The sequence below is a fragment of the Lissotriton vulgaris genome, chromosome 8, assembly GCF_964263255.1.
Source record: "Lissotriton vulgaris chromosome 8, aLisVul1.2, whole genome shotgun sequence".
Lineage (NCBI taxonomy): Eukaryota > Metazoa > Chordata > Amphibia > Caudata > Salamandridae > Lissotriton > Lissotriton vulgaris.
The window spans coordinates 152,454,383-152,469,274 of NC_141696.1; the positions used below are offsets into that span (position 1 = coordinate 152,454,383).

Here is a 14,892-nt window from a genome sequence, read left to right on the forward strand (position 1 = left end):
CTGGTGAGAGGTATGAGGTATTCTAAAAGCATAAAAATTGTACACCTGTGAAATGAAATGCTTTCACATGTGATCTTCTGTGTTTATTGTCCTGTGCATAAAGTTGCACCTTGTGTTTGAAGGTTTAAATTATTTCAGGCTTGCATGGAGGCAGAAATTTCTGAGTGACTTTTATACATTTCTTAAGACTCTGCACTGTCAGGATGGCCGAGTGGTCTAAGGTGCTGTGTTTAGGCTGCAGTCTCCTCTGGAGGCGTGGGTTCAAATCCCACTTCTGACATGACTTTTGGAGATATAATCTCCTTTTTCAGGTTAACATCTGATGGAAGTTGCATCTGTTGGTCTTCACCTGGGATGTGATTCCGTCCTCATCTAGTCAAGAGAGCTGGGGTTTCTCATATATTTCGGTTGTATAAAGTCTTGCTGACAAAGTGCAGTCCTTACTATGTGAGCATAGGACCCATGTAAGAGCTCATCTGGAAGAGTCATGCTCTTGTATGCCCTGGCCAGACAGGCCATGCAAATATGGAAGAATGCCTAGCATCTGGTAGACAGTTGGACTCCAGCACACTTACGGCAATTTCCTCAGGGCTGTGATCAGGGGCTGCTTAGATTTGCGTATTCCACCCTATGTTGTGACATTGAAATTCCTTGGTGAATTTGCTTTAGCTAGCCAAGAGGTGGCTGTTGACTCAATTTCAAAGCAGCTTTGGGCCGTTCAAGTGGCTGGTGAATAGCACTTTCTCTTTGTACGCCTTAAAGGTCTAAAGAGTTCTTCATAGGTACTGCTCTCTATGGATTGTTCAAAGATCTGTTGGAAGTAGTTATAATAGGATAAATAAATTGAGGGCATGCCTTTTCGGTACCCCACTTGCATGGCTGTCTGGCCTGTGGAAGGTTCCACAAATGCAAGTCAGGATGGCCGAGTGGTCTAAGGCGCTGCGTTCAGGACGCAGTCTCTTCTCGAGGCGTGGGTTCAAATCCCACTTCTGACAATTGTGTGTTTCCTCTACTTTTTTCTTGAGAGAGAAAAAATCAGATCATTTCCCTCACATGGGCTTATATGGTTGTCTACTTGGAAAAGTGCAGTGAGTTTTTTTCTTGCTCTAGCCACTCATGACCTAAGATGTGTGCTTTTTTTGGTTCACAATATCTTTCCCTCTCTGTAGATGATCAAGCAACATGTGGTCAGGATGGCCGAGTGGTCTAAGATGCTGTGTTAAGGCCACAGTCTCTCCTGGAGACGTGGGTTCGAATCCCACTTCTGACAAAACTTTAAGTCCATTTTGTCTCTGAGTTCTTTTAGAATCTCAGCTAAAAATTGGCAGTGCATATAATATCTAAATAAGTAACAAACTTCAGTTTCAACTGCAAATGAATTTGCCCAATTCTGTCTTCAAGCTCGTATAATATTCTTCTAGCACTCGTGGTGCTTTATGTGTTTTTTGGGGGGGTGATTAAAAAGTCCCTTTTATTAATGAAATGGGTTACATTCAGTCTTGTGATATTTTTGGTTTCCAATAAGTAGATTGTTAATTTTATGTAACCTCATTTTCTAATGCTCCATTCAAGAGATGTTTCCACTATGAAATGCAGAGCAAGGGGAAAGAGCACAAGTGATAGAGCGAGTGAGTGAGAAGGGGTGTTGAGGAAGGAGAGAATGAAACAAAGACAGAGTGAGTGAACGGCAGGTAGGCCTAGAAGAGGAGACTAGAAGTGAAGGCGACATACTTTTCCCTGCTTTTGACCTTCCACCCATCCCAAACCAACCACAAACGTACCATCTATGCAACGTTGGTATCGCAGAAATTCACGCCTCAGCCAGTGAGGGTGAGTCCCAGGCCAGGGGCTAGAGAGCAAAAGACTGCATGTGCTCAGACGTTCCCTGCTAGGGACAGTTGATCTGAAACAAGGTCTGCTCTCTTGTATCCAGCAAGGATCTAGAAATCCTGCATGAATCTGCAAGGCACATTGACAGCATACATTTGCATAATATGCCCCACCTTCTGCCTTCCTACTTCCTGTGCAGTAGTTGTTTGTGTAGAGAGAGAGGTCGCAGGCAAGGTAATTTTGTGAGTAGGATACAGGACCCTAAATAGCTGGTGAGAGGTATGAGGTATTCTAAAAGCATAAAAATTGTACACCTGTGAAATGAAATGCTTTCACATGTGATCTTCTGTGTTTATTGTCCTGTGCATAAAGTTGCACCTTGTGTTTGAAGGTTTAAATTATTTCAGGCTTGCATGGAGGCAGAAATTTCTGAGTGACTTTTATACATTTCTTAAGACTCTGCACTGTCAGGATGGCCGAGTGGTCTAAGGCGCTGTGTTTAGGCTGCAGTTTCTTCTGGAGGCGTGGGTTCAAATCCCACTTCTGACATGACTTTTGGAGATATAATCTCCTTTTTCAGGTTAACATCTGATGGAAGTTGCATCTGTTGGTCTTCACCTGGGATGTGATTCCGTCCTCATCTAGTCAAGAGAGCTGGGGTTTCTCATATATTTCGGTTGTATAAAGTCTTGCTGACAAAGTGCAGTCCTTACTATGTGAGCATAGGACCCATGTAAGAGCTCATCTGGAAGAGTCATGCTCTTGTATGCCCTGGCCAGACAGGCCATGCAAATATGGAAGAATGCCTAGCATCTGGTAGACAGTTGGACTCCAGCACACTTACGGCAATTTCCTCAGGGCTGTGATCAGGGGCTGCTTAGATTTGCGTATTCCACCCTATGTTGTGACATTGAAATTCCTTGTTGAATTTGCTTTAGCTAGCCAAGAGGTGGCTGTTGACTCAATTTCAAAGCAGCTTTGGGCCGTTCAAGTGGCTGGTGAATAGCACTTTCTCTTTGTACGCCTTAAAGGTCTAAAGAGTTCTTCATAGGTACTGCTCTCTATGGATTGTTCAAAGATCTGTTGGAAGTACTTATAATAGGATAAATAAATTGAGGGCATGCCTTTTCGGTACCCCACTTGCATGGCTGTCTGGCCTGTGGAAGGTTCCACAAATGCAAGACAGGATGGCCGAGTTGTCTAAGGCGCTGCATTCAGGTTATAGTCTCTTCTGGAGGTGTGGGTTCAAATCTCACTTCTGACAATTGTGTGTTTACTCTACTTTTTTCTTGAGAGAGAAAAAATCAGATAATTTCCCTCACATGGGCTTATATGGTTGTCTACTTGGAAAAGTGCAGTGAGTTTTTTTCTTGCTCTAGCCACTCATGGCCTAAGATGTGTGCTTTTTTTGGTTCACAATATCTTTCCCTCTCTGTTGATGATCAAGCAACATGTGCTCAGGATGCCCGAGTGGTCTAAGGCGCTGCGTTAAGACCGCAGTCTCTCCTGGAGGCGTGGGTTCGAATCCCACTTCTGACAAACCTTTAAGTCCATTTTGTCTCTGAGTTCTTTTAGAATCTCAGCTAAAAATTGGCAGTGCTTATAATATCTGAATAAATAACAAACTTCAGTTTCAACTGCAAATTAATTTGCCCAATTCTGTCTTCAAGCTCGTATAATATTCTTCTAGCCCTCGTGGTGTTGTATGTGTTTTTTGGGGAGTGCTTAAAAAGTCCCTTTTATTAATGAGATGGGTTACATTCAGTCTTGTGATATTTTTGGTTTCCAATAAGTAGATTGTTAATTTTATGTAACCTCATTTTCTAATGCTCCATTCAAGAGATGTTTCCACTATGAAATGCAGAGCAACGGGAAAGAGCAAGTGAGTTAGAAGGGGTGTTGAGGAAGGAGAGAATGAAACAAAGACAGAGTGAGTGAACGGCAGGTAGGCCTAGAAGAGGAGACTAGAAGTGAAAACGACATACTTTTCCCTGCTTTTGACCTTCCACCCATCCCAAACCGACCACAAACGTACCATCTATGCAACGTTGGTATGCAGAAATTCACGCCTCAGCCAGTGAGGGTGAGTCCTAGGCCAGGGGCTAGAGAGCAAAAGACTGCATGTGCTCAGACGTTCCCTGCTAGGGACAGTTGATCTGAAACAAGGTCTGCTCTCTTGTATCCAGCAAGGATCTAGAAATCCTGCATGAATCTGCAAGGCACATTGACAGCATACATTTGCATAATATGCCCCACCTTCTGCCTTCCTACTTCCTGTGCAGTAGTTGTTTATGTAGAGAGAGAGGTCGCAGGCAAGGTAATTTTGTGAGTAGGATACAGGACCCTAAATAGCTGGTGAGAGGTATGAGGTATTCTAAAAGCATAAAAATTGTACACCTGTGAAATGAAATGCTTTCACATGTGATCTTCTGTGTTTATTGTCCTGTGCATAAAGTTGCACCTTGTGTTTGAAGGTTTAAATTATTTCAGGCTTGCATGGAGGCAGAAATTTCTGAGTGACTTTTATACATTTCTTAAGACTCTGCACTGTCAGGATGGCCGAGTGGTCTAAGGAGCTGTGTTTAGGCCGCAGTCTCCTCTGGAGGCGTGGGTTCAAATCCCACTTCTGACATGACTTTTGGAGATATAATCTCCTTTTTCAGGTTAACATCTGATGGAAGTTGCATCTGTTGGTCTTCACCTGGGATGTGATTCCGTCCTCCTCTAGTCAAGAGAGCTGGGGTTTCTCATATATTTCGGTTGTATAAAGTCTTGCTGACAAAGTGCAGTCCTTACTATGTGAGCATAGGACCCATGTAAGAGCTCATCTGGAAGAGTCATGCTCTTGTATGCCCTGGCCAGACAGGCCATGCAAATATGGAAGAATGCCTAGCATCTGGTAGACAGTTGGACTCCAGCACATTTACGGCAATTTCCTCAGGGCTGTGATCAGGGGCTGCTTAGATTTGCGTATTCCACCCTATGTTGTGACATTGAAATTCCTTGGTGAATTTGCTTTAGCTAGCCAAGAGGTGGCTGTTGACTCAATTTCAAAGCAGCTTTGGGCCGTTCAAGTGGCTGGTGAATAGCACTTTCTCTTTGTACGCCTTAAAGGTCTAAAGAGTTCTTCATAGGTACTGCTCTCTATGGATTGTTCAAAGATCTGTTGGAAGTACTTATAATAGGATAAATAAATTGAGGGCATGCCTTTTCGGTACCCCACTTGCATGGCTGTCTGGCCTGTGGAAGGTTCCACACATGCAAGTCAGGATGGCCGAGTGGTCTAAGGCGCTGCATTCAGGTTGTAGTCTCTTCTTGAGGCGTGGGTTCAAATCCCACTTCTGACAATTGTGTGTTTACTCTACTTTTTTCTTGAGACAGAAAAAATCAGATCATTTCCCTCACATGGGCTTATATGGTTGTCTACTTGGAAAAGTGCAGTGAGTTTTTTTCTTGCTCTAGCCACTCATGGCCTAAGGTGTGTGCTTTTTTTGGTTCACAATATCTTTTCCTCTCTGTTGATGATAAAGCAACATGTGTTCAGGATGGCCGAGTGGTCTAAGGCGCTGCGTTAAGGCCGCAGTCTCACCTGGAGGCGTGGGTTCGAATCCCACTTCTGACAAAACTTTAAGTCCATTTTGTCTCTGAGTTCTTTTAGAATCTCAGCTAAAAATTGGCAGTGCATATAATATCTGAATAAGTAACAAACTTCAGTTTCAACTGCAAATGAATCTGCCCAATTCTGTCTTCAAGCTCGTATAATATTCTTCTAGCACTCGTGGTGTTTTATGTGTTTTTTGGGGGGTGCTTAAAAAGTCCCTTTTATTAATGAAATGGGTTACATTCAGTCTTGTGATATTTTTGGTTTCCAATAAGTAGATTGTTAATTTTATGTAACCTCATTTTCTAATGCTCCATTCAAGGGATGTTTCCACTATGAAATGCAGAGCAAGGGGAAAGAGCACAAGTGATAGAGCGAGTGAGTGAGAAGGGGTGTTGAGGAAGGAGAGAATGAAACAAAGACAGAGTGAGTGAACGGCAGGTGGGCCTAGAAGAGGAGACTAGAAGTGACGGCGACATACTTTTCCCTGCTTTTGACCTCCCACCCATCCCAAACCGACCACAAACGTACCATCTATGCAACGTTGGTATGCAGAAATTCACGCCTCAGCCAGTGAGGGTGAGTCCCAGGCCAGGGGCTAGAGAGCAAAAGACTGCATGTGCTCAGACGTTCCCTGCTAGGGACAGTTGATCTGAAACAAGGTCTGCTCTCTTGTATCCAGCAAGGATCTAGAAATCCTGCATGAATCTGCAAGGCACAATGACAGCATACATTTGCATAATATGCCCCACCTTCTGCCTTCCTACTTCCTGTGCAGTAGTTGTTTGTGTAGAGAGAGAGGTCGCAGGCAAGGTAATTTTGTGAGTAGGATACAGGACCCTAAATAGCTGGTGAGAGGTATGAGGTATTCTAAAAGCATAAAAATTGTACACCTGTGAAATGAAATGCTTTCACATGTGATCTTCTGTGTTTATTGTCCTGTGCATAAAGTTGCACCTTGTGTTTGAAGGTTTAAATTATTTCAGGCTTGCATGGAGGCAGAAATTTCTGAGTGACTTTTATACGTTTCTTAAGACTCTGCACTGTCAGGATGGCCGAGTGGTCTAAGGATCTGTGTTTAGGCCGCAGTCTCCTCTGGAGGCGTGGGTTCGAATCCCACTTCTGACATGACTTTTGGAGATATAATCTCCTTTTTCAGGTTAACATCTGATGGAAGTTGCATCTGTTGGTCTTCACCTGGGATGTGATTCCGTCCTCATCTAGTCAAGAGAGCTGGAGTTTCTCATATATTTCGGTTGTATAAAGTCTTGCTGACAAAGTGCAGTCCCTACTATATGAGCATAGGACCCATGTAAGAGCTCATCTGGAAGAGTCATGCTCTTGTATGCCCTGGCCAGACAGGCCATGCAAATATGGAAGAATGCCTAGCATCTGGTAGACAGTTGGACTCCAGCTCACTTACGGCAATTTCCTCAGGGCTGTGATCAGGGGCTGCTTAGATTTGCGTATTCCACCCTATGTTGTGACATTGAAATTCCTTGTTGAATTTGCTTTAGCTAGCCAAGAGGTGGCTGTTGACTCAATTTCAAAGCAGCTTTGGGCCGTTCAAGTGGCTGGTTAATAGCACTTTCTCTTTGTACGCCTTAAAGGTCTAAAGAGTTCTTCATAGGTACTGCTCTCTATGGATTGTTCAAAGATCTGTTGGAAGTACTTATAATAGGATAAATAAATTGAGGGCATGCCTTTTCGGTACCCCACTTGCATGGCTGTCTGGCCTGTGGAAGGTTCCACAAATGCAAGTCAGGATGGCCGAGTGGTCTAAGGCGCTGCGTTCAGGTCGCAGTCTCTTCTCGAGGCGTGGGTTCAAATCCCACTTCTGACAATTGTGTGTTTACTCTACTTTTTTCTTGAGAGAGAAAAAATCAGATCATTTCCCTCACATGGGCTTATATGGTTGTCTACTTGGAAAAGTGCAGTGAGTTTTTTTCTTGCTCTAGCCACTCATGACCTAAGATGTGTGCTTTTTTTGGTTCACAATATCTTTCCCTCTCTGTAGATGATCAAGCAACATGTGGTCAGGATGGCCGAGTGGTCTAAGGCGCTGTGTTAAGACCGCAGTCTCTCCTGGAGACGTGGGTTCGAATTCCACTTCTGACAAAACGTTAAGTCCATTTTGTCTCTGAGTTCTTTTAGAATCTCAGCTAAAAATTGGCAGTGCATATAATATCTGAATAAGTAACAAACTTCAGTTTCAACTGCAAATGAATTTGCCCAATTCTGTCTTCAAGCTCGTATAATATTCTTCTAGCACTCGTGGTGCTTTATGTGTTTTTTGGGGGGTGATTAAAAAGTCCCTTTTATTAATGAAATGGGTTACATTCAGTCTTGTGATATTTTTGGTTTCCAATAAGTAGATTGTTAATTTTATGTAACCTCATTTTCTAATGCTCCATTCAAGAGATGTTTCCACTATGAAATGCAGAGCAAGGGGAAAGAGCACAAGTGATAGAGCGAGTGAGTGAGAAGGGGTGTTGAGGAAGGAGAGAATGAAACAAAGACAGAGTGAGTGAACGGCAGGTAGGCCTAGAAGAGGAGACTAGAAGTGAAGGCGACATACTTTTCCCTGCTTTTGACCTCCCACCCATCCCAAACCGACCACAAACGTACCATCTATGCAACGTTGGTATGCAGAAATTCACGCCTCAGCCAGTGAGGGTGAGTCCCAGGCCAGGGGCTAGAGAGCAAAAGACTGCATGTGCTCAGACGTTCCCTGCTAGGGACAGTTGATCTGAAACAAGGTCTGCTCTCTTGTATCCAGCAAGGATCTAGAAATCCTGCATGAATCTGCAAGGCACAATGACAGCATACATTTGCATAATATGCCCCACCTTCTGCCTTCCTACTTCCTGTGCAGTAGTTGTTTGTGTAGAGAGAGAGGTCGCAGGCAAGGTAATTTTGTGAGTAGGATACAGGACCCTAAATAGCTGGTGAGAGGTATGAGGTATTCTAAAAGCATAAAAATTGTACACCTGTGAAATGAAATGCTTTCACATGTGATCTTCTGTGTTTATTGTCCTGTGCATAAAGTTGCACCTTGTGTTTGAAGGTTTAAATTATTTCAGGCTTGCATGGAGGCAGAAATTTCTGAGTGACTTTTATACATTTCTTAAGACTCTGCACTGTCTGGATGGCCAAGTGGTCTAAGGCGCTGTGTTTAGGCCGCAGTCTCCTCTGGAGGCGTGGGTTCGAATCCCACTTCTGACATGACTTTTGGAGATATAATCTCCTTTTTCAGGTTAACATCTGATGGAAGTTGCATCTGTTGGTCTTCACCTGGGATGTGATTCCGTCCTCATCTAGTCAAGAGAGCTGGGGTTTCTCATATATTTCGGTTGTATAAAGTCTTGCTGACAAAGTGCAGTCCTTACTATATGAGCATAGGACCCATGTAAGAGCTCATCTGGAAGAGTCATGCTCTTGTATGCCCTGGCCAGACATGCCATGCAAATATGGAAGAATGCCTAGCATCTGGTAGACAGTTGGACTCCAGCACACTTACGGCAATTTCCTCAGGGCTGTGATCAGGGGCTGCTTAGATTTGCGTATTCCACCCTATGTTGTGACATTGAAATTCCTTGTTGAATTTGCTTTAGCTAGCCAAGAGGTGGCTGTTGACTCAATTTCAAAGCAGCTTTGGGCCGTTCAAGTGGCTGGTTAATAGCACTTTCTCTTTGTACGCCTTAAAGGTCTAAAGAGTTCTTCATAGGTACTGCTCTCTATGGATTGTTCAAAGATCTGTTGGAAGTACTTATAATAGGATAAATAAATTGAGGGCATGCCTTTTCGGTACCCCACTTGCATGGCTGTCTGGCCTGTGGAAGGTTCCACAAACGCAAGTCAGGATGGCCGAGTGGTCTAAGGCGCTGCATTCAGGTCGCAGTCTCTGCTGGAGGCGTGGGTTCAAATCCCACTTCTGACATTTGTGTGTTAACTCTACTTTTTTCTTGAGAGAGAAAAAATCAGATCATTTCCCTCACATGGGCTTATATGGTTGTCTACTTGGAAAAGTGCAGTGAGTTTTTTTCTTGCTCTAGCCACTCATGACCTAAGATGTGTGCTTTTTTTGGTTCACAATATCTTTCCCTCTCTGTAGATGATCAAGCAACATGTGGTCAGGATGGCCGAGTGGTCTAAGGCGCTGTGTTAAGGCTGCAGTCTCTCCTGGAGGCGTGGGTTCGAATCCCACTTCTGACAAAACTTTAAGTCCATTTTGTCTCTGAGTTCTTTTAGAATCTCAGCTAAAAATTGGCAGTGCATATAATATCTGAATAAGTAACAAACTTCAGTTTCAACTGCAAATGAATTTGCCCAATTCTGTCTTCAAGCTCGTATAATATTCTTCTAGCACTCGTGGTGTTTTATGTGTTTTTTGGGGGATGCTTAAAAAGTCCCTTTTATTAATGAAATGGGTTACCTTCAGTCTTGTGATATTTTTGGTTTCCAATAAGTAGATTGTTCATTTTATGTAACCTCATTTTCTAATGCTCCATTCAAGAGATGTTTCCACTATGAAATGCAGAGCAAGGGGAAAGAGCACAAGTGATAGAGCGAGTGAGTGAGAAGGGGTGTTGAGGAAGGAGAGAATGAAACAAAGACAGAGTGAGTGAACGGCAGGTAGGCCTAGAAGAGGAGACTAGAAGTGAAGGCGACATACTTTTCCCTGCTTTTGACCTTCCACCCATCCCAAACCGACCACAAACGTACCATCTATGCAACGTTGGTATCGCAGAAATTCACGCCTCAGCCAGTGAGGGTGAGTCCCAGGCCAGGGGCTAGAGAGCAAAAGACTGCATGTGCTCAGACGTTCCCTGCTAGGGACAGTTGATCTGAAACAAGGTCTGCTCTCTTGTATCCAGCAAGGATCTAGAAATCCTGCATGAATCTGCAAGGCACATTGACAGCATACATTTGCATAATATGCCCCACCTTCTGCCTTCCTACTTCCTGTGCAGTAGTTGTTTATGTAGAGAGAGAGGTCGCAGGCAAGGTAATTTTGTGAGTAGGATACAGGACCCTAAATAGCTGGTGAGAGGTATGAGGTATTCTAAAAGCATAAAAATTGTACACCTGTGAAATGAAATGCTTTCACATGTGATCTTCTGTGTTTATTGTCCTGTGCATAAAGTTGCACCTTGTGTTTGAAGGTTTAAATTATTTCAGGCTTGCATGGAGGCAGAAATTTCTTAGTGACTTTTATACATTTCTTAAGACTCTGCACTGTCAGGATGGCCGAGTGGTCTAAGGCGCTGTGTTTAGGCCGCAGTCTCCTCTGGAGGCGTGGGTTCAAATCCCACTTCTGACATGACTTTTGGAGATATAATCTCCTTTTTCAGGTTAACATCTGATGGAAGTTGCATCTGTTGGTCTTCACCTGGGATGTGATTCCGTCCTCATCTAGTCAAGAGAGCTGGGGTTTCTCATATATTTCGGTTGTATAAAGTCTTGCTGACAAAGTGCAGTCCTTACTATATGAGCATAGGACCCATGTCAGAGCTCATCTGGAAGAGTCATGCTCTTGTATGCCCTGGCCAGACAGGCCATGCAAATATGGAAGAATGCCTAGCATCTGGTAGACAGTTGGACTCCAGCACACTTATGGCAATTTCCTCAGGGCTGTGATCAGGGGCTGCTTAGATTTGCGTATTCCACCCTATGTTGTGACATTGAAATTCCTTGTTGAATTTGCTTTAGCTAGCCAAGAGGTGGCTGTTGACTCAATTTCAAAGCTGCTTTGGGCCGTTCAAGTGGCTGGTGAATAGCACTTTCTCTCTGTACGCCTTAAAGGTCTAAAGAGTTCTTCATAGGTACTGCTCTCTATGGATTGTTCAAAGATCTGTTGGAAGTACTTATAATAGGATAAATAAATTGAGGGCATGCCTTTTCGGTACCCCACTTGCATGGCTGTCTGGCCTGTGGAAGGTTCCACACATGCAAGTCAGGATGGCCGAGTGGTCTAAGGCGCTGCATTCAGGTTGTAGTCTCTTCTTGAGGCGTGGGTTCAAATCCCACTTCTGACAATTGTGTGTTTACTCTACTTTTTTCTTGAGACAGAAAAAATCAGATCATTTCCCTCACTTGGGCTTATATGGTTGTCTACTTGGAAAAGTGCAGTGAGTTTTTTTCTTGCTCTAGCCACTCATGGCCTAAGATGTGTGCTTTTTTTGGTTCACAATATCTTTTCCTCTCTGTTGATGATAAAACAACATGTGTTCAGGATGGCCGAGTGGTCTAAGGCGCTGCGTTAAGGCCGCAGTCTCTCCTGGAGGCGTGGGTTCGAATCCCACTTCTGACAAAACTTTAAGTCCATTTTGTCTCTGAGTTCTTTTAGAATCTCAGCTAAAAATTGGCAGTGCATATAATATCTGAATAAGTAACAAACTTCAGTTTCAACTGCAAATGAATCTGCCCAATTCTGTCTTCAAGCTCGTATAATATTCTTCTAGCACTCGTGGTGTTTTATGTGTTTTTTGGGGGGTGCTTAAAAAGTCCCTTTTATTAATGAAATGGGTTACATTCAGTCTTGTGATATTTTTGGTTTCCAATAAGTAGATTGTTAATTTTATGTAACCTCATTTTCTAATGCTCCATTCAAGGGATGTTTCCACTATGAAATGCAGAGCAAGGGGAAAGAGCACAAGTGATAGAGCGAGTGAGTGAGAAGGGGTGTTGAGGAAGGAGAGAATGAAACAAAGACAGAGTGAGTGAACGGCAGGTAGGCCTAGAAGAGGAGACTAGAAGTGACGGCGACATACTTTTCCCTGCTTTTGACCTCCCACCCATCCCAAACCGACCACAAACGTACCATCTATGCAACGTTGGTATGCAGAAATTCACGCCTCAGCCAGTGAGGGTGAGTCCCAGGCCAGGGGCTAGAGAGCAAAAGACTGCATGTGCTCAGACGTTCCCTGCTAGGGACAGTTGATCTGAAACAAGGTCTGCTCTCTTGTATCCAGCAAGGATCTAGAAATCCTGCATGAATCTGCAAGGCACAATGACAGCATACATTTGCATAATATGCCCCACCTTCTGCCTTCCTACTTCCTGTGCAGTAGTTGTTTGTGTAGAGAGAGAGGTCGCAGGCAAGGTAATTTTGTGAGTAGGATACAGGACCCTAAATAGCTGGTGAGAGGTATGAGGTATTCTAAAAGCATAAAAATTGTACACCTGTGAAATGAAATGCTTAAACATGTGATCTTCTGTGTTTATTGTCCTGTGCATAAAGTTGCACCTTGTGTTTGAAGGTTTAAATTATTTCAGGCTTGCATGGAGGCAGAAATTTCTGAGTGACTTTTATACATTTCTTAAGACTCTGCACTGTCAGGATGGCCGAGTGGTCTAAGGCGCTGTGTTTAGGCTGCAGTTTCTTCTGGAGGCGTGGGTTCAAATCCCACTTCTGACATGACTTTTGGAGATATAATCTCCTTTTTCAGGTTAACATCTGATGGAAGTTGCATCTGTTGGTCTTCACCTGGGATGTGATTCCGTCCTCATCTAGTCAAGAGAGCTGGGGTTTCTCATATATTTCGGTTGTATAAAGTCTTGCTGACAAAGTGCAGTCCTTACTATGTGAGCATAGGACCCATGTAAGAGCTCATCTGGAAGAGTCATGCTCTTGTATGCCCTGGCCAGACAGGCCATGCAAATATGGAAGAATGCCTAGCATCTGGTAGACAGTTGGACTCCAGCACACTTACGGCAATTTCCTCAGGGCTGTGATCAGGGGCTGCTTAGATTTGCGTATTCCACCCTATGTTGTGACATTGAAATTCCTTGTTGAATTTGCTTTAGCTAGCCAAGAGGTGGCTGTTGACTCAATTTCAAAGCAGCTTTGGGCCGTTCAAGTGGCTGGTGAATAGCACTTTCTCTTTGTACGCCTTAAAGGTCTAAAGAGTTCTTCATAGGTACTGCTCTCTATGGATTGTTCAAAGATCTGTTGGAAGTACTTATAATAGGATAAATAAATTGAGGGCATGCCTTTTCGGTACCCCACTTGCATGGCTGTCTGGCCTGTGGAAGGTTCCACAAATGCAAGACAGGATGGCCGAGTTGTCTAAGGCGCTGCATTCAGGTTATAGTCTCTTCTGGAGGTGTGGGTTCAAATCTCACTTCTGACAATTATGTGTTTACTCTACTTTTTTCTTGAGAGAGAAAAAATCAGATCATTTCCCTCACATGGGCTTATATGGTTGTCTACTTGGAAAAGTGCAGTGAGTTTTTTTCTTGCTCTAGCCACTCATGACCTAAGATGTGTGCTTTTTTTGGTTCACAATATCTTTCCCTCTCTGCAGATGATCAAGCAACATGTGGTCAGGATGGCCGAGTGGTCTAAGGTGCTGTGTTAAGGCCACAGTCTCTCCTGGAGACGTGGGTTCGAATCCCACTTCTGACAAAACTTTAAGTCCATTTTGTCTCTGAGTTCTTTTAGAATCTCAGCTAAAAATTGGCAGTGCATATAATATCTAAATAAGTAACAAACTTCAGTTTCAACTGCAAATGAATTTGCCCAATTCTGTCTTCAAGCTCGTATAATATTCTTCTAGCACTCGTGGTGCTTTATGTGTTTTTTGGGGGGGTGATTAAAAAGTCCCTTTTATTAATGAAATGGGTTACATTCAGTCTTGTGATATTTTTGGTTTCCAATAAGTAGATTGTTAATTTTATGTAACCTCATTTTCTAATGCTCCATTCAAGAGATGTTTCCACTATGAAATGCAGAGCAAGGGGAAAGAGCACAAGTGATAGAGCGAGTGAGTGAGAAGGGGTGTTGAGGAAGGAGAGAATGAAACAAAGACAGAGTGAGTGAACGGCAGGTAGGCCTAGAAGAGGAGACTAGAAGTGAAGGCGACATACTTTTCCCTGCTTTTGACCTTCCACCCATCCCAAACCAACCACAAACGTACCATCTATGCAACGTTGGTATCGCAGAAATTCCCGCCTCAGCCAGTGAGGGTGAGTCCCAGGCCAGGGGCTAGAGAGCAAAAGGCTGCATGTGCTCAGACGTTCCCTGCTAGGGACAGTTGATCTGAAACAAGGTCTGCTCTCTTGTATCCAGCAAGGATCTAGAAATCCTGCATGAATCTGCAAGGCACATTGACAGCATACATTTGCATAATATGCCCCACCTTCTGCCTTCCTACTTCCTGTGCAGTAGTTGTTTGTGTAGAGAGAGAGGTCGCAGGCAAGGTAATTTTGTGAGTAGGATACAGGACCCTAAATAGCTGGTGAGAGGTATGAGGTATTCTAAAAGCATAAAAATTGTACACCTGTGAAATGAAATGCTTTCACATGTGATCTTCTGTGTTTATTGTCCTGTGCATAAAGTTGCACCTTTTGTTTGAAGGTTTAAATTATTTCAGGCTTGCATGGAGGCAGAAATTTCTGAGTGACTTTTATACATTTCTTAAGACTCTGCACTGTCAGGATGGCCGAGTGGTCTAAGG

The 14,892-nt window shown here is 43.5% G+C and overlaps 7 non-coding genes across 7 annotated transcripts; all 7 read left to right on the top strand.

The window, feature by feature from the left end:
• The first annotated feature begins 912 nt into the window (after positions 1 to 912).
• Positions 913 to 995, top strand: TRNAL-CAG (transfer RNA leucine (anticodon CAG)). The gene has a single exon. It is a non-coding gene; the product is annotated as a tRNA-Leu (tRNA).
• Positions 996 to 5,094: 4,099 nt separating this feature from the next.
• Positions 5,095 to 5,177, top strand: TRNAL-CAG (transfer RNA leucine (anticodon CAG)). Its single transcript has one exon. It is a non-coding gene; the product is annotated as a tRNA-Leu (tRNA).
• A 2,014-nt stretch (positions 5,178 to 7,191) lies between these two features.
• Positions 7,192 to 7,274, top strand: TRNAL-CAG (transfer RNA leucine (anticodon CAG)). Its single transcript has one exon. It is a non-coding gene; the product is annotated as a tRNA-Leu (tRNA).
• Positions 7,275 to 9,563: 2,289 nt separating this feature from the next.
• Positions 9,564 to 9,646, top strand: TRNAL-AAG (transfer RNA leucine (anticodon AAG)). Its single transcript has one exon. It is a non-coding gene; the product is annotated as a tRNA-Leu (tRNA).
• A 1,025-nt stretch (positions 9,647 to 10,671) lies between these two features.
• TRNAL-UAG (transfer RNA leucine (anticodon UAG)) lies at positions 10,672 to 10,754 on the top strand. The gene has a single exon. It is a non-coding gene; the product is annotated as a tRNA-Leu (tRNA).
• A 632-nt stretch (positions 10,755 to 11,386) lies between these two features.
• Positions 11,387 to 11,469, top strand: TRNAL-CAG (transfer RNA leucine (anticodon CAG)). Its single transcript has one exon. It is a non-coding gene; the product is annotated as a tRNA-Leu (tRNA).
• A 191-nt stretch (positions 11,470 to 11,660) lies between these two features.
• On the top strand, positions 11,661 to 11,744 carry TRNAL-AAG (transfer RNA leucine (anticodon AAG)). The gene has a single exon. It is a non-coding gene; the product is annotated as a tRNA-Leu (tRNA).
• Positions 11,745 to 14,892: the final 3,148 nt, after the last annotated feature.